The sequence below is a fragment of the Suricata suricatta genome, chromosome 10 (genome assembly GCF_006229205.1).
Source record: "Suricata suricatta isolate VVHF042 chromosome 10, meerkat_22Aug2017_6uvM2_HiC, whole genome shotgun sequence".
Classification (NCBI taxonomy): domain Eukaryota; kingdom Metazoa; phylum Chordata; class Mammalia; order Carnivora; family Herpestidae; genus Suricata; species Suricata suricatta.
In genome coordinates this window covers 81,267,988-81,292,438 of record NC_043709.1, presented here as the reverse complement: position 1 = coordinate 81,292,438, position 24,451 = coordinate 81,267,988, and the positions used below count along the sequence as shown (strand labels likewise).

Sequence of the window (24,451 nt, the reverse complement as noted above, 5' to 3'; positions counted from 1 at the left end):
GACTGCGCGCCGCGGGCTGCCACCGCCTGGGGCCCAGCGCCAGGGCCGCGCGCCGGGAACAGCGCAGCCCCTCCAGCATCCCTGGGGGAGGAGCCTCCGACCGTCTGGTCCCTCTCGCTTTTCGGTGCGTAAAGCCAAAGCCCCAGTCCCCGCCACCTGGTCTCCGCCTGGGGCACGAGTGTGCGCGCCACGAGCGAGCGCATTTCCAAAGGCAGGCACTTCGGGAGCATCTTGATTTACCAAACAACCCGGGGGTAACCGGGGCGAAGGCAAACTTGGGGAAATTAATTAACATTAGGGGAGAGTTTCCGTGGACAAAAGGGCCACAAGCTTATCCCCCCCTCCCCACCCGCTGAGTTTGCAGTCCGGGATTGGCTGTGGCGCACTGGCTGTCTTCTGCCACCGACCCCCACGTGCAAACTGATGAAGAACGGGAACCTAGGGTTTAGATTTCTTTGCACCACCTCCTCAAGTCGGATTTGTTGTGGGGTGCTGCAGGGTTACCAGGCTGGCGTCCTCTAAAAGCTCTTTCTGCCCGATGACCTCGGATGCTACTTCAGTGTTTTCAGGCAAAATAAAGGGTTTAATCGAACTGACCGTTTTCGGATGTAAGCCGGTGAAAGCAATATTTAGAAAGACAGCTGATAAAGCAACCTTTGAGAGGAAAAAGGAAGCTACTGCCTCCTCTGTGTGTTCTCCCTGGGCGAGGTCAGCTTAAGTTATGAGCCTTTCTGGGCTTTTAAATTAATAGGAAGTGGTGACTTGGCTGATTTGTTCTTGGAAAGGGGGAGAGCGGTTAATTCTGGGTAAGAGCGGTTAAATCTGGTCTGGTTTTAGAATTTATTTCACACAATTCTAAAGACAATATAGCTCTAATCTTATCAACTCAGAAAACAGCATTCACTTCTCCCTTCCCTTCATAAAAGGCTTAGAACAGCCTCTTAGGTTTGGGTGGAGTCCCAAGCAACAGCTCAGGCAGGTCACATGTGCCTGGAGACCAGAGTCTCTCTGAAGAAATTTAAAATTGAATTTTAAAATAAAAAATTTTTTAAAGTATAGACTAAGTAAACTCTAGGGAAGCCATTTTCCAACCTTGTCCCCATGCCTAAAAATAAGAAACCCTTATGTGAAGAACTATTAACAATTTGCATTCAAAAGCTTGTTTTAGGGGCGCCTGGGTGGCTCTTCGATTAAACATCAGACTCCAGCTCAGGTCATGATCTCAGGGCTGGTGAGTTCGAGCCTCATATGGGGCTCTGCAAGACAGTGTGGGGATGCGTGCGCATGCTCTCTCTCTCTCTCTCAAAATAAATAAGCAAATGAACTTAAAAAGCTCGCTTTAAATGACTACACCAGACATGCATCAAAATCTTGGTATTGTTTTAAAGCTAGATATTACACAGCTCCAATTTTCTTGCTATTTTAAGTGTTACTTGTAAACTCTTCCTTTTTTTTAAGTATGTTTTTAACATTTATTTATTGTTGAGAGACAGAGCATGAGTGGGGGAGGGGCAGAGAGAGAGGAAGACACAATCTGAAGCAGGCTCCAGGCTCTGAGCTGTCAGCACAGAGCCCAACATGGGGCTCGAACTCAGAACCCGTGAGGTCATGACCTGAGCTGAGGTCAGACATGTAACCCACTGAACCACCCAGGTGCCCCCAAATCCTCTGTTTTCGATCAAGAAAACATGTATACTACTAGACAGGGGCACCTGGGTGGTTCGGTTTTTACGTGTCCAACTTCAGCTCAGGTCATGATCTCCCAGTTCATGGTTCAAGCCCCACGTTGGACTCTGTGCTGAATGCTTGCTCAGGGCCTGGAGCCTGTTTCGGATTCTGTGTCTCCTTCTCCCTCTGCCCCTCCTCTGCTCACACTCTATCTCACTGTCTCAAAAATAAATAAGTGTAAAATAAATTTATGTTTAAAGAATGAAGTTATTGAATCACTACAGTGCCACTATACCTTCTGACTCTTAGAGCCCACATTTGTGCAGGTGCAATCCGTATTAACTGCTTCTATTCCCTCCCACTTCAGGGGCTACAGTCTGACTCCTGTCCTATTATTCCACCTGAACAACGTTCCTAATACCCTTCATTTCATTCAACCCAATCACTGGTTTGCTTCCTGCGCATTGTCATGGCTGAACCTATATGCTGATGGCTCCCAGATATATATTTTTTCGGTCCACCTGTCTCCTGGGCAGTGAGTACTTACAATGTATCTGTCTAAAATACTTATTGTGTACGTAACATCCATGAAGGCACTGGACTAGGTCCTGGGGATGTAGTGTGAGCATACTTCCATTGCATTATCATGCATTGCCTTTAACCACATTGAAAAATGGTACTTGTGTTAAAAAGCAGCGACTAATCCTACAAATGTAAGATAGCAAATGTAACAAGTGCTACCTGTGTTTTTTACCAGAAAGGTCCAGAAGGGCTTTCCGGCAAGGGATCCTTAACTAGAGACCTAGAGGATAAAAATATTTACTATAAGAGGGAATGAAAAACGTCTGGGATGAAAGTGAGTTCCAGGAAAAAACATCTCTGAGAAGGGAAGAAATGTGGTGCTTACAAAAGACAGAAGAAACAGGGCTAGAGGGGAGACGAGCAGGATGCGTGGTCCAGGGCGAGACTGGAGGGCCGGCAGAGAGCCAACCATGTAGTGCCTTTTAAAGAGCGATATAGGATAATTTCCCTGATGAAGGCAAAAGAATGACTGTCATATACATATAAAATGAATTTATAGTCTATATAACTAAAATGAAGTTACCAGGCAGATATTAAAACTTGTTCAGAGAACAGACACATTTCTGGATCAGGAATAGTGACATGAATTTGCAATGGACTTGAAACCAACTTCTTCCACAGCACGGGAGATAAATTAATTAAATCCTGACCTTCAGAACTTATTTGCATGTGCATTGACAAGAATTATTTTGCATTCCTATTAGTAATCTGTAGAGTAACTCAAAAACACTAAAACAACATAAAAACACAATGAAAGAACTCATGAAATCCTAAGAACAAGAAAAGCCATCCAACGGGTAGGATGAGGTAGGGAACAGGGTGAAGGTTGAGAGGATTGCAGTGACTCTGACTGCAGTTTGGAGATTGGAGGAGGGTCTGGCTGGAGAGAAATGGATTGATTTCTATTTAAGCGATTAAAGAACCCACATAAGTGATGATCCTATTAATACGTTGGGTTTGGCAGGTGGCAGGTGATACAAATGGAGAGAAGCAGTCAGATTTCTGCAGTCTTTAGACAGAGCGGACAAGAGAAAGAACAGGGAGAGACAGGTGTCATGAAAGGCTCCTTGGACTCTGGCTTGCTCTTCTGGTTGGTGATATTCACTAAGAAAAATGAAACACTGAAACATGAACAAGCAGGAGTCTGGTTTGGGGTACATTGAGGTTTTGGTCTCTGAGCCTGGCTGTTAGACATGTCTGTCTGAAGCTCAAATGAGAGGTCTGGTTTAGAAGTAGACATTTGATGAGTCAGTGGCATGCAGGTGGTAACGGATGCTACCGGTGTGAATCAGAATGTCACATCTGTGCCTCTGTAAAGTGGGACAAAGGCAACACTTCACCTTTGCCAAATGGGATGGGCTATCATAACATATTACTATATGTAAATTACTTAGAACCTTGTCTGATAAGTGTTAATCCCTAAATAAATGAAGATAACAATCAGTTATCTCCTTTGGCAAACATTTTTTTAAAAGGCCAGATAGTAAATATTTTGCACTTTGAGGGCCATGTGGTCTTTGCTGCAATTATTCAGATCTGCTGAAGTATGGCAAAAGCAGCCACAGATAATGTGTAGAACAGGCATGGCTGGGTTCCCATAAAACTGTATTTACAAAAACAGGACAGAGCAGATTTGGCCTGTGGGGTGTAGGTTACGGACCCCTACTCTGTGTAGTCACCCTAACTAGAAACATAAGGGTCATCCTTCAAACACAACGAAGTGATCACCAATGTCTATACATTCTACCTCCAAATATCCTGACGGTCGCCATTTCTCCAGCCATATTGTTGCCATCCTAGTACCAATCAGCTACCAGGCAGCCTCTCCATTTTTAGCCTTGCTTCCCCCTTAAGCCTTTCTTGGCATGGCAACCAGAGAAATCATGTCAAAATGCAAATCTGAACATATCTCTTCTGGGCCAATAAAATCCTCAAAGCTTTACATCATCCTTATGACAAAATATTAAAAAAAATTTTTTAATGTTCTTTATTTACTTTTGAGAGACAATGAGAGACAGCGTGAGCAGGGGAGAGTCAGAGAGAGGGAGATACAGAATCCAAAGCAGGCTCCAGGCTCTGAGCTGTCAGCACAGAGCCTGATGCACGGCTCAAACCCACAAACTGTGAGATCATGACCTGAGCTGAAGCTGGGTGCTTAACCGACTGAGCCACCCAGGTGCCCCTGTGAGAAAATATTTTAAAATCTTTTTAATTTTTTATTTCTTGAGAGAATGTGTAAATGAGGGAAGGGAAGGGTGGCGAACAGAGAATCCGAAGTGCACTCTGCGCTGACAGCAGTGAACCCAATCTGGGGCTTGAGCTCAAAAACAGCAAGATTATGACCTGAGCTGAAGTCAGACGCTTAACAGACTGAGCCACCCAGGCACCCCTATAACAAAGTATTTTAGCAAGCTCTCCCACCCATCCCAAAATCTGACTCCTGCCCCTGACTCTCTGGCTCAGCGTTCCCTACTTTCTCTTTCTCCAGCCACACATTTACCTATTTCAGTCCTTTATGTGTGGGCATCAGGCCTTCTCACAGCTGGCATCTGCCTGAAGCACACCCCTGCCACTGCCTGACTCTCTCATTCCTCCTTTCTCAGTTTATGTGGCAGTTCGTCCTCGGGGAGGCACCTCTGAACCCTATCAAGGGTGTCATAGGCCCCTCTGCTATTTATTTTCATAGAATTCTCTCCACTTCAAAATAACTGTCATACTCTATTCTAATTATTTGATTAGTGTTGCTCTAATTTCTGTGATGGGAAACTGGGTCTGTCTGTGCACTTAGCAGTCCCCCCTCACCCAAGGCCACGTACAAGGTTGAGATTTAACTGTCCGTTACATTGTAACTCTCTGATTTTAAAAAGTATATATTTAATATGCTTTGAACTTTCACTGCTGAAGTTTACAAGATACCAGGCTAAAAATGTCCTCAGAACCCCACTCTACCCCTAGATGTAGGCTTCTTTCTCCACCAAAGGGCTCTCCCTTACCCTAAATCTTTCTCTTTCCTTTTCCTCTGTTCTTTCTTCTCCTATTCCCTTAACCAGCAGTAACAGTTTTCAATGTATTAAGGGATTGGACCAGTGTTTTCCAATAGAACTTTCTACAAGGATGGAAATGTTCTGTAGCTGCACCAAGCCACATGTGACTACTGAGCATTGAAACATGGTTCACGTCCCTAAGGAACAGAATTTTTAATTTTCCCTGATTTTCATTTATATTTAATAGCCACATGTGGTCTGGTCTCAGACATCGCAGGTTTGGGCATAGTCATATGTTTGGACATAGTGAAAGGTTGATATCCTGGCTCTATCACCTGTTAGCTCTATGATCTTTGACAAATTACTAACCTGTTTTGAGTCTCACATTTAAAATCAGAGTAGGGGCGGAGCCTGGGTGGCTCAGTCAGTTGAGCACCTGATTCTTAGTTTGGGCTCAGGTCATGATCTCACGGTTCAGGGTTCGAGCCTTTCATCGGACTCTGTGCTCACAGCACAGACCCTGGTTGGGATTCTCTCTCCCTCTCCCATGTTCTCTCTTTCTCAAAAATGAAATACAATATAAAATAAAATGAGGGTAAGTAATAAAGCAGTGATGAGATTCAGCATGAAGATATGTATAAAGGACTCAGTAGTACTTAGCATCTTGATCAATAAATGTTAGCTATTGTTATGTTTTTATTTTTCAACTATAAAAAACAATGATTGTTTTTCACTTGTAAGTAGTAGCCCTTGGATTATGTATATTAATGACCAGAACAATATTATAAATCTTAAAAATATCTACTTAGCTTTTCAAGTGTTTCTTTTTAGCTTTCCAAGTGTTTCTTTTTTTAATAATAAAAAGTTTAAAAATAAGGCTCAGGTTGGCTCATAAAACAAACTTATTTACATGCTTTCTGCTTGCCACTGGGAAGGCACAGACAGATGAGGGAAGCTTTTACCTGCCCTGAGAAAGCCCCATCTCCTGTCTCTGGAAAGGTGAACCAGAAAGAAATCCTGATAAAAGAATTAGTTGGGCTTATTTCACACCAAACTTCTTGTGTCAAGTAAAATGAGTAATTCTTTATAGTACATATACAGTTACTATATCGGTTTCCTAGGACTGTTGTAACAAAGTATCATAAACTTGCTGGCTTAAAAACCACAGAAACTTCATGTCTTGCAGTTCTAGAGGCTAGCTGTGGGGAGTTCAAGCCCTGCGTAGGGTTCTGTGCTGACAGCTCAGAGCCTGAAACCTGCTTCAGATTGTCTTTCTCTCTGCCCCTCCCCCACTTGTGCTTTTAATGTGAGCGCACATTAAAACAGCAACAATAACAAAAACCTGCGTTGGAATAGCCTTTGCCTCTCTCCCAGCTGCTGGTAATCCAGTCCCTGGGCTTACAACTACAGCAGAGTCTCCAAAGGGGGAGATTACAGGTGTCTCTATTTCCCTCCTAAGGATAAATTTATACTGGATTGAGGCCCCTCCTAATTCAGTTTCACCTCATTCTAACCTAATTACATCTGCAAGGACCCTCATTTTCAAATAAGATTGCAATCACAGGTATTGGAGTTTAGGACTTCAACACATCTTTTTGTAAGGCGGGGGGATTCAATTCAACCCATAACAGTTAACTATCTTTATTTTAAATTTAATGATCATGGCATCTTTAATGTCATGTTTTCTATTTTGAGCAAAGAGTTTTTACCAACAAAATGAATCAGTTTACAAAATAAAAGGACTTTCACGTAATGCTCCATTAGGACTTTATGATTTTATGGGGACAGATTCTTAATGAAATTTACTTACTGTCTACCGATCAATCACAAAAGCATAGCTCTAGATGTTTCCTTTCCCTTTCTCCCCCCATTCAGCAGGTCACCAATTCACACTAAGACTTCTGTGTGCACGTTTCTCCACTTGCTTCTCTCCTTCCTTGATGTTCCTCAACTGGCGACAGTCTCCCCATTGGGCCCCTTGGCCCCTTCCTTGATTGTCCACCTTTTCCTCTATCTGATACATCCTCAAGTTGTCATCAGAGTGCTTGCTCTAAAAAGTGTCTAAACCATAAGAATATCTGCTACCGATCCAGCCCGTTACAATATTCTGGGTACTTTGGGTGCACATCTTATCTAATTCTAGAAAGTGGCCCCACCCCTACTCCACAGATTCTATTTTCTTGATTTTCAGAGATGTTAGCTACGTTTCCCAAGATCAATGTTATAGGTCAAGTCAGTGTGACCACAAGGTATGTGACCTTACCTACAATTCTGAGTCATTCTAATGGCTCCAAATTTTATGCCTGTACACCTCAGAAGGAAAGGTGGTAGCATATGTGGCAGACTGTAGTTTTCAAAGATGGCCATAATATTATCGTCCATTGCACATGCTCTTCAGCTCAACCCCATCACGAGGTGGGTTCTTTTCCCCACGCCTTTTCATCTGGGTAGGCCCTATGACTGTCTTAACCGCTAGAATATGACACAAATGTAGAAGTAACAATGTTCCAATTTTAGGGGCACCCTTTAACTGGCCTGGAAGCTTCTGCTTCCTTCCTCTTGGAAGGCATGGGGTCTCCCCCATTTGCAACCCAGACACCATGCTGTAAAAAGCCCAACCAAGTCCGAGGGAAAGGCTGCGTGCAAGCTCACTAGTCAACAACCCAAATGAGCTCCTTGCCAACATCCAGCATCAACTGCAGGTAGAAAACTACCCTGCCGAGCCCAGACAACCTACAGATCCTGAGAGACGATAGTGCCTTGCTGTTTTAAGCCACAAAGTTTTGGGTTGGTTGGTTATATAGCAGTATATATGCTTAGCCAAAGCAGCAGGCAAGCCTAACGTGTTTCTTTAGTTACCATAAAAATAATCTGATACATAATAAGTCATACACACAAATAGTAAAAAAGATGAGATAATCATGAAAAATTCATATTTTAAAATATCTGCTGAATTATGGTTGTTTTCTTATACCATCCTTCGCTAAATTCCCCAATATACACAAGACCCAAGTAATCATTAATGTCAGGAGACATAAATGCCTTTTAAACAGTCTTCTTGATGATAACAAAACTTTGTGGCCCACTGTTGGTCAGTTCTGATTAAATCACTGATATTTTTATTTTGGAATATGAATAACAGAGAACTTGTAATAAGAGATGACAAAATATTAGCTATCTTATTTTTGTTATATCCTTGTGTTTATATGACCAATATTTTCTTCATTCTGATTCTATGCTTTTAATTTTTTTGTGTTTGCATTGTTTGCAGAAATCTTTTAAGGCCAGTTGTCCCTTTTGCAAGGATTATCAATTAACACTGGCTGGCATAATCTGTAAATCTCCTTAACCAGGCTCGCATAAATTGCCACCATCACAACCTGCTGAAAGAGGGCAAATGCAGGTGGCCCCTTGGGGCAGTGACGCTGCACTGCTTCCCCCCAAGGCAAGTGTCTGCCAGTGCGGTCATCTGGTGCGGTCTGAGCGGAGGGTGCCCATGTCGACCCCTGCGAGTTAAATGCGTGATTTTTTTCTGCACATTACAGAAAACACACACACAATCCATGCTTCTGAAACCCCAGTGGTCTCTGTTGCACACGCTCCCCTTGGAAACCACTGGGCTCTGAGGGCAGACTCCTGAGCTCAGTCTGTGTGTGGGGTTCTGCACATCCTGGACCCGTCAGGATCCTTTACTCTCTCCCTTCCTGCCCTTCCTCTCCCCCTCATTTGCACTTCCCATACTCCTTTGTCAACAGAAGAAACTCCTGGCAGACCTCTAGGTCATCTGGCAGTGCCCTAGAGACAAGTAACGGGACAGAAAAACCGACATCTGGAAGGTTCCAGATAGAATCTAGACTAGAAATTTCATTTCATGTCTGGAAACAAGCTAGTTTCTAATTTTGCTTCTTTACCAAAGTAGAATCATATATCAACTTCTGGGAGAGAGAAATTAATCCTAATTAAATGAGTCTTGTTTTCTTTGTTGTTGGTTTTTGTTTTTTTTTTAAATCCAGAGTATTATGTCCTGGATTGTGTTAGAGAACATTTTGTTTCACACTAGCACCTAAGGAGTTGCTCAGTTGGTAAGATTCCAGGTTAATCTACTTGGAGGAAATTAACAGCAAAAAGAAAAGGCACTGGGCCACAACCCAGATGTATTAAGTTTTATTCATGATTGTTAAGTGCATTGTTTGCGGTAGAATCCACAATATACTACCACTAAGATAAACTAGTTTTAATAATTATGGGGTAAATAGGAAAAACATGAGAAGTGGTTGATGCTTGACACGGAGCAAAAGATAAGCATAAAGGAAAATCTGGTATTTGGAATAGAGTAGTCTTTTGGAAAATGTTAATGAAAATGATTTTCCTGCAAGGGTAATACATGTTCAAGACAATATACAATCCTACCTTCTCTAGATATGTTCCTTCTTCTCTGAGATATGCCATTTCCTATCATAAGTAAACAGGACACTAAACACCTCCTCTCTGAGAAGATCCCAAGTACACAACAGAGACCCAGAGGGAAAGAGTGTCTATCCAGCTCTCTCCTGGTGAAAATGCAAAGGCACGCCTCATGTTTGTCATTCCTGGTCTTCTTACAAACTTCAAATACTCTGATTTTAATATGGAGAGATAAGGCAGGGAAGCAGGCCATGCATCTTTCCCCGGGATGCAACAAGGGTCCGCCTTCTTCTGTGTTTCTCCTACGCCCTTTGGATTCACAGACCAGAACGAGGGGATGGAAGAGGCGAGATCTTTAAACACCATTTGCTGTGTTTTAGCTTATGAGCAAGTAACAAATTGTATCATGTATCTTGAATGTATCATAGATAAGCTGCTATATAATGAATGCCACTTCAGATAGCTGTGAAATTAGGTGATTAACTAGTTGTTACTTAACCTTCTAATTTCTGTATAAGTCTAATTACATGAAATAGAAGTTGGGGTTCTGATTTTTTACTTTGCTTATCCATTTGGAGTGTCATTGTAACTACTGTATTGTAAATGATGGGAAATAATTGCATATGCTAAAAATATAGTGTTATATTCTAAAAAAAATAAATAAAGTTACCAAAAAAAAACCACCATTTGTCACTGCTCCTGCTGCTTCCATCTTTAACAGTCTGAATGTGGCCTATAGCAACACACACCAAACTTCCAGTTTCCAATGCCATCCTCCACCCCCAGGGGGGAGAAACAGCAGTGACACAGACATGAAGCCTGGCAATGGGTTTATGGTGACTTGATTAGAGGTTTTGCTGACATAATCTGAACCAGCCAGTTCTTTATGCTCTGGTGGCTTGCTGGACAATTTGGAGTGAATGAAAGAGAAGCTTTTCTTTTCTAGAGCAGGAAAAGGGCCGTTTTGTAATGGGAGGTAGCAAAAAGAACTGGCAAGATGCTTCCTCCACGGCAGGGCTTAGGAAAGACTTAATGAAAGGTTAGGGGCCTTGAAACTGGTTGGCTTCCTAACATTCCTGTGCCCAGTGTAACGCTTTGGAAGGTTATCTTGCATCCCCAGGGGTATAAGTTCTGCAGGCTGGAAATGCTGGCTTAGCCTGACATTTACTAGATCAGTTATGACACCTGACTAGTGCCCTGCTTGTTTGAACAGCAGTCTCTGCCTGTCAGGGCAGTGGCTTCATTTTCTTTTGGATTTCTGGTCCTTAGGACACAACCAGGCCAGCATATGAATCTCAAAAAATATTTTCTGAATAAATTTTTGGAATGTATAAACCCACCATGTTTTTGTTTAAAGCAGAAATTAATATGATGGATGTCGGCTAAACTTATTACAGTAATAAAAAATTGATAGACGAGCTGATATGTTTCACACACACACACACACACACACAAATGGAGAGAGAGGGAGAGCAAGAGAGCAAGAAAAGAGACACCTGTATAAACTCTGTTGTGTCAGGCATAAAAGAAGCAAAATACATTTTCAATTGCTCATTTTAAGCTCTGTGTCATTGATATTACCTATTTACAAGGTATTTTGCTTAAGTCCTCTAATTTCTGGATAGTCCCTTTGGAACTTTTTTCTGAATCTTATTAAACCATGAGTTCTGAGTTTATTACAAGCCAGCTCCACTGTCTAGCTGATAGTGTGACCTTGACGAATCAGCTAATGTCTCTCAACCTCACATTAATCTCTCTGAACTTCAGCTACCTTCCCTATAGAGGTGAAAATGAAATATGTAAGTGAGAGTATTTTGCAAACCATTGAACAGAGTATGTCACAGTTTCTTTGTTTCAACATAAGGTTATCAAGGTTATGAAGAGCCGCTATAATACAACAGTAAAGCACATAGACTGTAGAGTGACATCGCCAGACTTCATTGTTCTACAAGCTTGACCTAGTGACCCCATCTCTCTGTACCTCACTTTCTCCATTTGTGAAATAGTGTGAATAGTTGAGTTTTCATGAGGACTAAATGAGACATTCCCAAAAGCCCATGCTGGCACTTAGGGAATTTATGCCAGTTACAATTATCAGAGTGAAGATTCATATTGATTCTGAACGTCTTTAAAGAAAATTTGGCATCTGTGAAACTGGAATTATCATTTTAGAATGAAGAAAGGATCCACCAATACTTCACTTCTCTGTACACCGAACCGTGTTGCATGGCTTCCTTGGAACCCTGCTGCCCGGCTGGGAGGAGGTCGTTTGGACTGGGATGCTCCATAAGCAAATAAGGAGCACGTGGCCTTAGACCACTCCATGTGGCCTGAACTTCTACCACTGCACTAGAAGGTCCAGCCGTTTTTAGCCTTTCTTCAGATTACTGGAACAATTTTCTACTGGAGATCCTTCACTATTTGGATTTGGTGCAGTTCTCAAGTGGGTTAAAATGTGCTTCCTCAAAAAGTCTGGTTAACTTATTTCTCTACTTTGAAAAACTGGTATGGAAGTTCTTTCTCACCAATGATGGTGGCAAACATTTTTTCCCACTGTAAGTAAGCCCAAGAGATGACAGTCTCAATTTACAAAACAGATGTGTCATAGGGTTTGTGATATGCAAAAGTTTTGCCACAGATGGCTTTAATTTTATTTTTTTAATGTTCTATTTATTTTTGAGAGAGAGAAAGCATGAGCAGAGGAAAGTCACAGCAAGGGAGACACAGAATCGGAAGCCGGCTCTTCTGAGCATCAGCACAGACCCTGCCTTGGGGCTCAAACTCATGAAGAGGTGAGGTGGGACGCTTAACTGACTGAGCCACTCAAGTGCCCCTACAGATGACTTTTAAATAGGAATTTGCTTTGTGCATTTGAATGGGATTAGTTTACAAAATAAAAAGCAGGTATCATGACTTTAAAGTAATGCAATCACTTATTGGATAAAAACAGACTCAACAGCAAAGAACTGCATTTCTCTCTACCAGTCTATCTTCTGCCATAAAACAAGACGGTTTTAAAAGTGTTAGCATACCTGTGTGTTTTATGTGTATGTGGTATTTTTTGCTGGGGTAATTCCAGCTACTTCAAATCATCAGAATAATAGACTATTGGTCAGAAATTATTTCAGATCAAGTAAAATATCCTAGAACAGTTTTAAATTGCAATTCATCATCACCAAACAACTCTTTAAAGCAGATAGCAATCAAAGGTAATTAAGATTTAGTCATAGGAAGTTGGGGAAAATATCAGATAAAGAAAACTAATGAGAAATAATTTGGCGAGGCAGTGTGAGGATCATTAAGGGACTTGTATGCTAATAGTTTATTCTATGGGCAATGGGGAAACTTTTTAAAGCGCTTGATTCCAGAAATTACAGTTTAGTCAGTTAAGCGTCTGACTCTTGATTTCTGCTCAGGTCATGATCTCATTCAAGGTTTGTGGGCTCCGCCTCCACATAGGGCTCTGTGCTGACAGTGCAGAGCCTGCTCGGGATTCTCTCCCTCTCTTTCTGCCCCGCCCACATTTGAGCACACGTGTATGCGCACACACGCTCTCTCAAAATGAATACATAAACTTAAAAAAAAGTTACAGGTGACATCCTCCTCTCAAGAATTATATAGAACAGGTTGCAGAAAGAGGAACTAGAAGATGGACACCCTTTGGGGAGTTATTCCGGCCTCGTGGGGCTTGACACAGAAAACAGGAGCAGACAGTGAGCGGTGGCAATTCTGCAGTCTACAGAAAGCATACTGTCCAGATGTCAGAAAAGGGAGGGGCAGCCAATTTCTATTCCAAAGCCTCCATCTCCCCACATCATGTTTTACATAGGTAAGCACAAATGGACAGTTCTTCAGGATGAAGGACTCTTTGAATGTGAGACTGTTCTAAATCTGGAGCCACAGAGTCAAAAGCCAATGTCCTCTGGGTGTCTGCGCTTACGGAGTCTGATTTGTACTTTTCCTGAAAGTCAGCTTCCATCGTGCGGTGCTTGTGGTGTTGAGGCTCGTGGTGTTACATACTAGTCAGGAGGTGTCCTCAGCACTCGGGCTTCCTTGACCCTAAGAGATATCAAATACCCTGAGCAGCATTCCCTCCACCTCAAGGCAGCCGGTGGACAAACTTCGTACAAAATTTGTAAAGGGGGTGCGTTTATGATGTATCCTTGGTACATTTTATTTTAACAGCTCCCATCAGTCACCACTCAAAAAAGTTTAAAGTTCCTCTCTAAATCCACTCCATGCCCCTTCCTCACTTCTGTAACTTTCTGCCATTAGAATATATAGTTTGTGTTTACAGATTACCAGGCACATGACAAAGGAAAGCATGAGTAAAAGAAAAGAGAAAAAAAGGAAGGCTGTCTTAGTCCATTTGGACTACTATAACAGAATACCGCAGACTGGGAAACTTATAAACAACAGAAATTTATTTCTCACAGTTCTAGAATCTGGAAATCCAGAATCACAGGGCCAGTATGGCTCGGGAGGGCCCTCTTTCAAGTTACAGACTTCTCATTGCCCTCACATGATGGAAGGGGCCAGGGATCTGTCTAGAGCCTCTTGGATAAGGCAGTAATCCCAGTCCTGAAGAATTAGTCCCCTCCCAAAGGCCCCTCCTCCTAACGCCATCCCCTGTAGGGGTTAAGAGTCAACATGTGATGTGGGGATGGGACGGGGAACACATTCAGACCATAAAACAAGTTCCAAATTATTTAATAGTTGTTTAGGTGGTGAAGACATACATATGTTTTAGTGAAAGAACCAGGGGCCCTTATAATCTGGCATGTGAACCTGTTGTGCTCATCAGATGAGTCATCAAAGATCTGAGAGTTAATTTCTTTGAATAGATATAATAGTGCTATCTGAGGAAAATATACGGGCATACACACACGAACACAAGATGTCCTTTATGTGAACAGTTAACATACTCCATAATATCAGCCACCGTCTGTCAGATGCACCCTTTATCAGGCCCTTAGTTCCACACACACTGTATACTCACACCACGATGAGGTAGACATTATTATTATAAACCCTATTTTACAGATGCGAAAAGTGGAAGAGGTTTGATGATTTGCTATGATGATCAAAGGATTCAGTGCTCACATCTACGAACTATTACAGGATAAAGGACACAAGGCAAAAATCAGCAAGGGGTAAAGGCACAAGGGACAAAGTTCAGAGGAAGCCAGGCACGACCATCCAGGCCAGCCAGGCACGACCATCCAGGCCATCCAGGCGTACTCCTCCAGTGCAGTCACACAGGACCGTCTTCATTCCTCCAACAAGTTGAGACAACATGTAGCCGCCAGTCACAAACAGAGTCGGGACACCGAGGCTTTTCCTTCCTCAATGCAGCTTTATTATGCCAGCGTGGGCTCAGCAGGCTAAGACCCCAAAAAGCTGAGCCCGGAGTGCAGCAGGGGTTGGTTGCCTTTTGTACAATTTTTGCTCCTTCGATTCCCATATATGGTAACATACAGTCTGGAGAGGCGGACTATGTCACAGTCATGAGGAATGTCATGCACATGCACATTGCCAGGCAGCCTCCCCTCGCCTTGAGGTTTTCACCACATTCCTTAGGGAGAGGCTGTACCTCAGACACATGTGAAATGCTGTCTGCCAGGGAAGCGCGGTTGAGACTCAGTGCTCAAGGTCTCTACTGGGGGCTGGTCATGTAAGCACCTTCTTCCTAGCGTGTACCAATATTTCACACTGCTGGAAGGAAAGCAGTTGTTCAGCGAAAACTGCATTGTTTGTACAAATAGTTTAGGTACAGTGAACCCTTCTTATCAGGGAATTGTGGGAACCCTCTCGAAATCCAAGTTCCTAGAAAACAGCCAAGGGCCAGCCCTGCAAACAGATATTTCCAAGACAAGCATCCTGAGGACTGCTTCCTTAACTCTTCTGCACAGGAATAGACAAGATTAACTGTGGAGATGCAGAAGGAAGGAGCTGTCTTTGAGGGTAAGAGACAAGAAGTATTCAAGTGCATTTCTTATGGTCACTTTAGAGATACTGAAACTGGGTGTCAGGAAGGCTGCCTTGACCAGAGTAACAGACCTGAACGAGGCAGAGCTGGCACTGGAAGCCAGCCCTTCACACTACATGGGGTGCTTAATAAGTATTAAAGCAGAAAGCTGTGTGGACAGTCCCCATCTGTGTCTGTAATCAGCGAGGACCCTGATCAATTCTTTTCATTTTTACTCATTTGCTGTCAGATCTTATCACAAAACAAACGAAATCCAAGTTGATTTTTCACAGGTAGCTTCTGGTCTGTGTGATGGCATGATTGAAGCACTAGACAATTTCAAGCAAGTATACTGGTAACTTACTTTTTCATTTCCCCTCTTTTCTAGATGGAGGAGACCATAAATTAACATCAATTTACTGTAAATATTGTGAGTCATTCTTAATAACTTGTAAGAAAATAACAGTAACAAATTATAATGAGAGAGAAGGGAGATGAAGGGACGCCTCTTCTTTGTATCAGAATCACCTGATTGAGGCTGAGAATGAGAGCATTAGACCAGTTCAGGGATACTAAAGTCATGAAATGAAAAGTTTTTGGAGACCTGGATATTTATACAGTTTCAAAGTATCATGCGCTGATTACATATTAATTAAAAGGGGGAAAATACCCCTTTAAAAGGGAGAGAGATATTGGCCATCACTTTCACCAAATGACGAAACTTAACATGACTAATGGAGGTACCAACATCGTGTGTCTCCTGATGTTAGGCAATGAGGAGTGTACAATCTGACCTTGGTGGTATCCTTACCAGGAGGTTCAACTTGGATCTAATAAAGCAAACGTAGCCAAATCCAGAAGGTGGGGCATTTTGCAAAACAACTGGCCTGAACTCTTTAAAAAAGCCCAATATTTATAGCAGCTCTATCAATAATAGCCAAATTCTGAAAAGAGCCCAAATGTCCATCAACTAGTGAATGGATAAAGAAGATGTGGTACACACACACACACACACAGGAATACTAGTCAGCAATGAAAAAATGAAAGATTGCCATTTGCAACAACGTGGATAGAACTGGAGGGTATTATGCTAAGCAAAATAAGTCAGTCAGAGAAAGACCAAATATCATAGGATTTCACTCATATATGGAATGTGAGAAACTTAACAGATGAACATAGGGGAAGGGTAGGAAAAATAAGATAAAAACAGAGAGAGGAGAAAACCATAAGACACCCTTAAACAGAGAACAAACGGAAAGTTGCTGGAGGGGGGGAGTAGGTGGTGGGTAGGGTTAAATGGGTGACAGTCATTAAGGAGGCACTTTTCATGATGAGCACTGGGTGTCTCAGGTAAGAGATGAATCACTGGGTTCTGCTCCTGAAGCCAAGACTGCAGTGTATATTAACTGACTTGAAAATAAATTAACAAAACAAAGCAGGGTCATGAAAACAGCAACAAAAAGATAGGGATAGTTCTAGATAACAAACTAAAGAGATATAAGAAATGCAATGTGTCAACAAAACAAATTAACACAAAACTATAAAAGACATTTTGAGCCAACTAAAAAAATTAATATATGGATCAAATATGAGGAGATCTTACTGTATTAATATTTTCATAAGAATGCTGTCAGGAGATTATCTCTTTTCCTGGGCATGAATATTTAGGTAAGAAGTATCATCACTTCATATACTTCAGCACTCGAAAGATGAAGCATATGAAAAATTTAACCATTGATGAATCTAGATAAAGGCACACAGGTGGTTTTTGAAATACTCTTTCATGTCTACAGTAAGTGTGATAGTTATTTTATATGTCAAAAGCTAGGCTATTGTGCCTGATTGTTTGGTTTACCACAAATCTAGATGTTGCTGTTAAGATGTATTTTTAGATGTGATTAACACTTCAAGTAGTAGACTTTGAGTAAAGCAGATCACCTTCCATAATGTGGGTGGGCCTTGTCAAATTAGTTGAAGGTCTTAAGAGAAAAAAGACTGAGGTTACCAGAAGAAGGCATTTAGCCTCAAGAATGCAACACAGAAACCCTGCTTGAATGTGTAGGCTGCCGAGTCTGCCCTACAAATTTGGGTCCGAACTATCGTATCACCTCATCAGAATTTCCTGTCTGCTAGCTTGTCAACAGATTTCAGACTCACCAGCACTCATAATCAGCAAGCCAATTCCTTAATATAAATCTCTCCCTATGTCCTATTGGTTCTATCTCTCTGGAAAACCCTGCCTAATACAGTATGTTTGGAAATCCCCCGAATAAAAAGTTGTGGAGGGGTGCCTGAGTGGCTTAGTCATTTAAGCATCCAACTCTTGATTTTGGCTCAGGTCATGATCTAACAGTTTGTGGGTTTGAGCCCCAACTCAGACACACGCTGATAGCGCAAAGCTTGCTTGGGACTCTCTCACTCCTTCTCTCTCTGCCCCTGACCTGCTTGCATGCATGTGCTCTCTTAAAATAAATAAATTTTTAAAAACATTGTTGAGAAGTTATATTGAAATATATAATTTTTACAAATATATATTTGTATAAATATATAACTTATAAATATAAATATATTAAATATATAAATACCATATAAAAATATGTATAGTTACACACATATGTATAAAAACTTCTCACTTGTGTAAAATGTGGGACAGAATCACCAAAAACCATATACAATCAACAAACACCATTTCATTTTTTAAATATAATTTATTGTCAAATTGGCTTTCATACAACACCCAGTGCTCATCCCAAGAAGTGCCCTCCTCAATGCCCAGCATCCACTTTTCCCTCTCCCCAACCCCCATAAACCCTGTTTGTTCTCTGTATGTAAGACTGTATTATGCACAAACCCCATTTCAACTCTAAGTTATAATCTTCATTCCCTTATTAAAATTTTCATCTGAAACAACAATCATTTTGAGTTAAATGTTATATCTTTAATGATGATGAAATGACCAATTGTTCAGTTGTGGGAGAAAAAGAAAAGAGTTCAAGGTGATCTATATAGGGCAAACCAAGTAGCAATTTTGGAAAAACTGAAAATGTTATTATTTCTCCTTAAAATATTTGCCCGAGATTCTAAACATGGTAGACTGAATACACTGGTCTTTCTTCACCTTCTGCCAGAAACTTACTGAAGCAGCAATATTTTTTAAAGTTTAATCCACAGGGAAAAGAAAATGAGAGACACAGCAACTGCAATGAGTGACATCAACACATTTTGGAAGGCAGAGAGCTAATCATGGACAAATAACTAACTCCGTAGAAACTGGAGCCAAACTGTCCAAAGGAGATATGGATGAAAAGCTGATTTCCCTCACAGAGTCTTGGAAAAACTCAGAAGAGGGGCACCAGGAACTTTAAAAGATGAGCAGACTGGCACCTGGGTGGCTCAGTCGGTTAAGCGTCAGACTGGCTCAGGTCATGATCTCACTGTTCGGGAGTTAGAGCCCCACGTCGGGCTCTGTGCTTCAGATTCTGTGTCTCGCTCTCTCTCTCTCTGCCCCTCCCCCTACTCATGCTCTGTTGCTGTCTCAATAATAAATAAACATAAAAAAATGAGGCAGAGGCACACCTGAGTGGCTTAGTCGGTTAAGCGCCCGACTTCAGCTCAGATCATGTTCTCACAGCTCATGAGCTCGGCCCTGCATCAGGCTCTGTGCTGCCAGCTCCCCTGCTTGCTCGATCTCTCTCTCTCAAAAATAAATAAACATTTAAAAAATAAGATAAAGGTGAGGCAGAAACAAGATTTTGATGAAAACCTGTACAATCGTTTATTGAACAGCATGGTACTTGGGAGAGTACAATCAGGAAGTTTTCCTCTCACCCCTGCCCTTCAAACCCACTTTTGAATCTGACCCAGTGAGAGGATCAGGCTGATCCAAATGTGTTTTCAGTCACTTTTAGGTATCTTAAGTATTAGTATCACCATCTCGTTTTCAAGTATTTCAAAGAAAACTTCCACCTCGGATCATACTGAAAGCTGTCTCTCTGAGTAGCCCCGTTCACTGCCAGCAAGCTTGGGATGGGCAGGTCCAGCTGGAATGGGGCCCCTTGTTTGCTCCCCACCTTCCTTGTCCTACCTCCTCTCCACTCCCCAGTTGCTGCTGCTCAGGATACACCCAGGGTCATGTGTGGAGCATGAGTGAGAGGAAATGGGAAAGGCCTTATTTATCGAGGGCCTTTATAATTGGGCATTGCCCTCTCTTCCAGTGACCAATGCTCAAATGCTGCCTTTCTTTTAAGCATCACAGAGCATACCCTTATTATTATTATGGATTTTTCATATACCCTTTTTCCCTTATCCCCACCACCGAAGGCCTCTGCCTGTAGTTCCCTACTGCAATGATGCACATGCTGCCTCACCTCCTATGATGCTCCTTCAGCTCTAGCTCTGGCATTATGCCCAATAACAGCCTCCAATAGCGGGGCTCTCCATGCCCCAGCAAGCAGCCTTCTTGGACAGGGTTCTGTCCAGGTGATTCCAATATGGCACCTTCCCTCAAAGTCCACAGAGCTCATGGTGTTGACAAACCCTTTCTTGACTCTCCCATCACAGGCAGCATCAGCCAGCCTTGACTGTCCCACGAGTCAAATCCCAGCAGATACCACACCAACAGGCCAGGGAAAACATATCAAGTGCTCTCAAGAGTCTCCAGGCTCCACTCCAGACCCTTAAGGTAAAGGAGTCCACAATCTCCTCACAGAACGTTTGGTGAGTATTTTGTTGGAGAGATGGGAATATCACCCCCTCCCTCCTCTGGGGTAAACAAGGGGAAATGGCAAGTGCACCTTGTTTGGCCAACAATTTTTGCTTCCTGGATCAGCCTCTTCATCCTTGCCTGCTCAATTTCTAGCCTTCTCTTAAATAAATATTAGAGGTAAATAAGAAGTTGGGGTTGGAGAACTGGTTTTGCTGTTGTTCAGAAAGTTTTTTGGGTGCACCAAACATGTCTGTTTGGAACATGGAGGTACTTATCCCTCTGTGCTCAGCCCTAGAGCCTCAGTGGAGGCCATTGTCTCATTTGATGTCTCACCCATAGAAGATTCACACACACCTACCTCTGGGTCTCTGTGCCCATCTAGCACCACAGGGTAACTACCCCTTCCAGATTCCAGCAGGAAATGGGAAATGTATTCATTCAGATTCAGGTCTGAAAGAATTCAAACACTGTTTTCAGGGGATTAAGTGAACACCCACTTAATGATGAAATTCCTAGTCCTCTATCCCTGGTGAGCCTGTAGAAAGTTCTTTGCAGATTGGATGAATCTTCCAAAAACTGCATAACATCCTGAGAATGTACCTAGAGTCAAGATTATCTAGGAGTGCTCCAGCAAAACAGCCTAGTCACTTCCATGTGGTCATGTAACCGAAACAACCATAGAAGGCACCGGCCAGAGCTTCCCTATAGGCTTCATTTTTTTTTTAATTTTTTAATGTTTTTTATTTATTTTTGAGAGACAGAGAGACAGCGCTAGCAGGGGAGGATCAGAGAGAGAGGGAGACACAGAATCTGAAGCAGGCTCCAGGCTCTGAGCTAGCTGTCGGCACAGAGCCTGACGTGGGGCTTGAGCCCACGAACCATGAGATCATGACCTGAGCCAAAGCCAGACACTTAACCGACTGAGCCACCCTGGTGCCCCCCTATAGGCTTCTTAATGCCTAGATCGACTGCTACAAGCCACCAGATATTTGAAAAAAGCCTACTAACATGAAAGGTAACTTCCTCCTCCGAAAAATACAGAAACAAAAATGGGTGTGGGGGAGGGGCAATGAAGAGAGCAGAAGAAAACATTTTAATTAATTTTCTTAGAAATGTAAGTTTTAATTAACTTCTTCAGAAATACAGGGAAGATTATTTCATTCATGGAAAAATACTACTAGAGAATTTTAAAAGCTCTTAGACATAAGAAGGCTAACATTTTAGAATTTCAAGGAAAAGGTAAGATGAAAACATTCCCTGGCCCAAAAAACTGGATATAAGGAGAGAAAAAAATTTTTTTAATTAGAGGATCAGTCACAGTGGTCTAATATGAAACTAACAGAAGTCTAAGAAGGAGAAAACAGGAAGAGGGGAAGAAACTATCAAAAACATAAGACCAGAAAATTTCCTAAGATGAATAAGGACTCATGTCATCTAAAGTCTCCAAACACAAGTAATAAAAAGAGATCCTGAATGCTTCATGGAAGAACAAAAAATAGGTTACATAGAAAAGTATATTTAACTAAGAGTGCCGTTGGTGTTCTCACTAGTGACACAGGAAACTAGTAAACAATAAGGCAATTATTTTAAAATTCTTATGGAAAATCATATCTAAACTAGAAAGTTATCCACAATCAAATATCAGCCTAATGTGGAAATATAAATCAAAACCACAATGAGATACAACCTCACACCTGTCAGAATGGCTAACATAACAACTCAGGCAACAACAGATGTTGGCGAGGATGTGGAGAAAGAGGAATCTTTTTGCACTGCTGGTGGGAATGCACACGATGCAGCCACTCTGGAACACAGTATGGAGGTTCCTCAAAAAATTAAAAATAGAACTTCCCTACAAACAAGCAATTGCACTACTAGGTATTTATCCAAGGGACACAGGGATGCTGTTTCGAAGGGGCAGATGCACCCCAGTATTTATAGCAGCACTATCAACAATAGCCAAAGTATGGAGAGAGCCCAAATGTCCATCGATGGGTGAATGGATAAAGATGTGGGGTGTGTGTGTGTGTATTGAGTATTACTTGACAATCAAAAGAAAGAAATCTTGCCATTTGCAACTATGTGTATAGAACTAGAGGCTATCATGCTAAGCGAAATTAGTCAGAGAAAGACAAATATCATATGACTTCACTTCTATGAGGACTTTAAGACACAGAACAGTGAACATAGGGTAAGAGAAGAAAAAATAATCTAAAAACAGGGAGGGGAACAAAACATAAAAGACTTAAATATAGAGAACAAACAGAGGGTTACTGGAGGGGTTGTGGGAGGGGGGATAGCCTAATGGGTAAGGGACACTAAGGAATCTACTTCTGAAAGTTAGCAGTATATGCTAACTAACTTGGATGTAAATTTAAAAAATTAATTCAAAAAAATTTTAAAAGTCAACCTAGTGTGATAGTCGAACAAAGCATTTTCAGGTATGCAAGGATCAAAACACTGACCTCTCTTGTGCTCTTTATTTGACAACTATTGGAGCATAATACTCCACACAGACAAGGAAGTAAGCCAAGAAAGAGAAAGCCATATGATCCAAAAATCTGGGGACCTACCACAGAGGATAAAAGATGTCAAAGGGATGTTTTAGAAAGATACCAGGACAGACTGCAGCAAGAACAACGAGGGTAGCAGGAAAAAGAGTTGAGAAAAAGAGGAACTGACATTTGACCTATGTAAAATTTTGTTCAGAACCTACTGGGCAGGCGGGAAGAATCAGAATAAATACATAGTAAAGTAAATAAATGGAAGAAAATAATGCAATAACTGAAGGAAAAACCAATGTTGTGTAAGAAAAAAATGTGACCATAGTACACTACGTGACTCACCAATGACTTAAAAAATGTGATTCTTTCTGTGGCTCAAAACTCACCCACCTTCCACCCTCCATTCCCTTCTCCCTACCCCTGCCCAGGAGCATTCACTGCACTAGAATAAAATCTACACTCTTTAGCACCATTTAAAGGAATTTTCATTCCTATAACTTTCCGCCTGGCTCACTAAACCCCAGGAAATCTCATTTGTTGGGCCCTCTGCGTGGGACTCTCTACCTCCAATCACCCTATTGTTTTTCCCTGTGTATGTAGTACTCAGGTCTCAGTCAAAGTTTGCCTTATTTCTGAAGATTTCCCTGACTAGCCAGTATGAATGAGTCTGACTTCCCCTCAACTCTGTCACTATAAAATCATTTCATTTTATTTCCTTCCTATTATACCACCAATTTATGAGAGTAAAATATGATATAAGTTACTACTTATATAGTACTTATTTTTGGATCATATGCTGTTACATATGCTTTACCCTTGTTATTTTATGTAATCTTCACAGCATCTCTATGATGTAAGAGGTACCATTATTACCACCATTTTTTAAAAATAAGGAAACTTAGGCACAAATAACTTGTCAGAGGTCATTTAGGAGCAAAGCCAGGACTCAAACACCTACAGCTGGGCCCCAGTTTGTGCTCATAACTACCGTGTTACATGACCTTTCCCTGCAAGGGCCAGGAGGGCAGTGACTTTGCCAACTCTTTATCCTTATGGCCTCAAGATCATCAGCAGTGCCTGATACTTACATAGTGGGCACTCTACAAACATTGGTCCAATAAATGCATTACAGTATCTGAGGCATCATCCTGAGGGAAATGGAAAGGAGGTAAATATTTTTCTTGGAAACCAGTATTTGGCTTAGAATTCTCAACTATGTACCCAACTTCATCACTTACAAGTTCTGCTTTCCACATAGCTATGTTACACATTTCCACTAAGCTTTCTTCTACTACATATATATCACAAGGGTCCCCCTTCCTCAGGTTTCCATGAACCCGTTCTTCAATGTTTCTTGAGCCTCATCAGCAGTGCTTTTAACATACATGTTTCTACCAATAGTCTGTAACTTTTAAGATAGTCTGTAAGAATCTATACATTTTCCCTACCCTATTCCTCACTCCCTTCCAAGTCCTCACCAGCAGCACTTTTGATTTCCATATTCTTACTACCAGTCCATTCATTTCAAGGCCATCTAGGCTTTGTCTATCATGTTCCTCAACGGTCTTCCATTCTCTGCCCAATGCTCAATTCAAAGCCTCTTCTACATTTTTAGTTATTTGTTACAGAATTATCC

At 41.7% G+C, this 24,451-nt stretch overlaps 1 protein-coding gene across 2 annotated transcripts in view; it reads right to left on the bottom strand.

Annotated features, from left to right (window-relative positions):
- Positions 1 to 24,451, bottom strand: part of BCAT1 (branched chain amino acid transaminase 1) — a 110,542-nt gene that overhangs the window by 73,036 nt on the left and 13,055 nt on the right. The window lies entirely within an intron of this gene.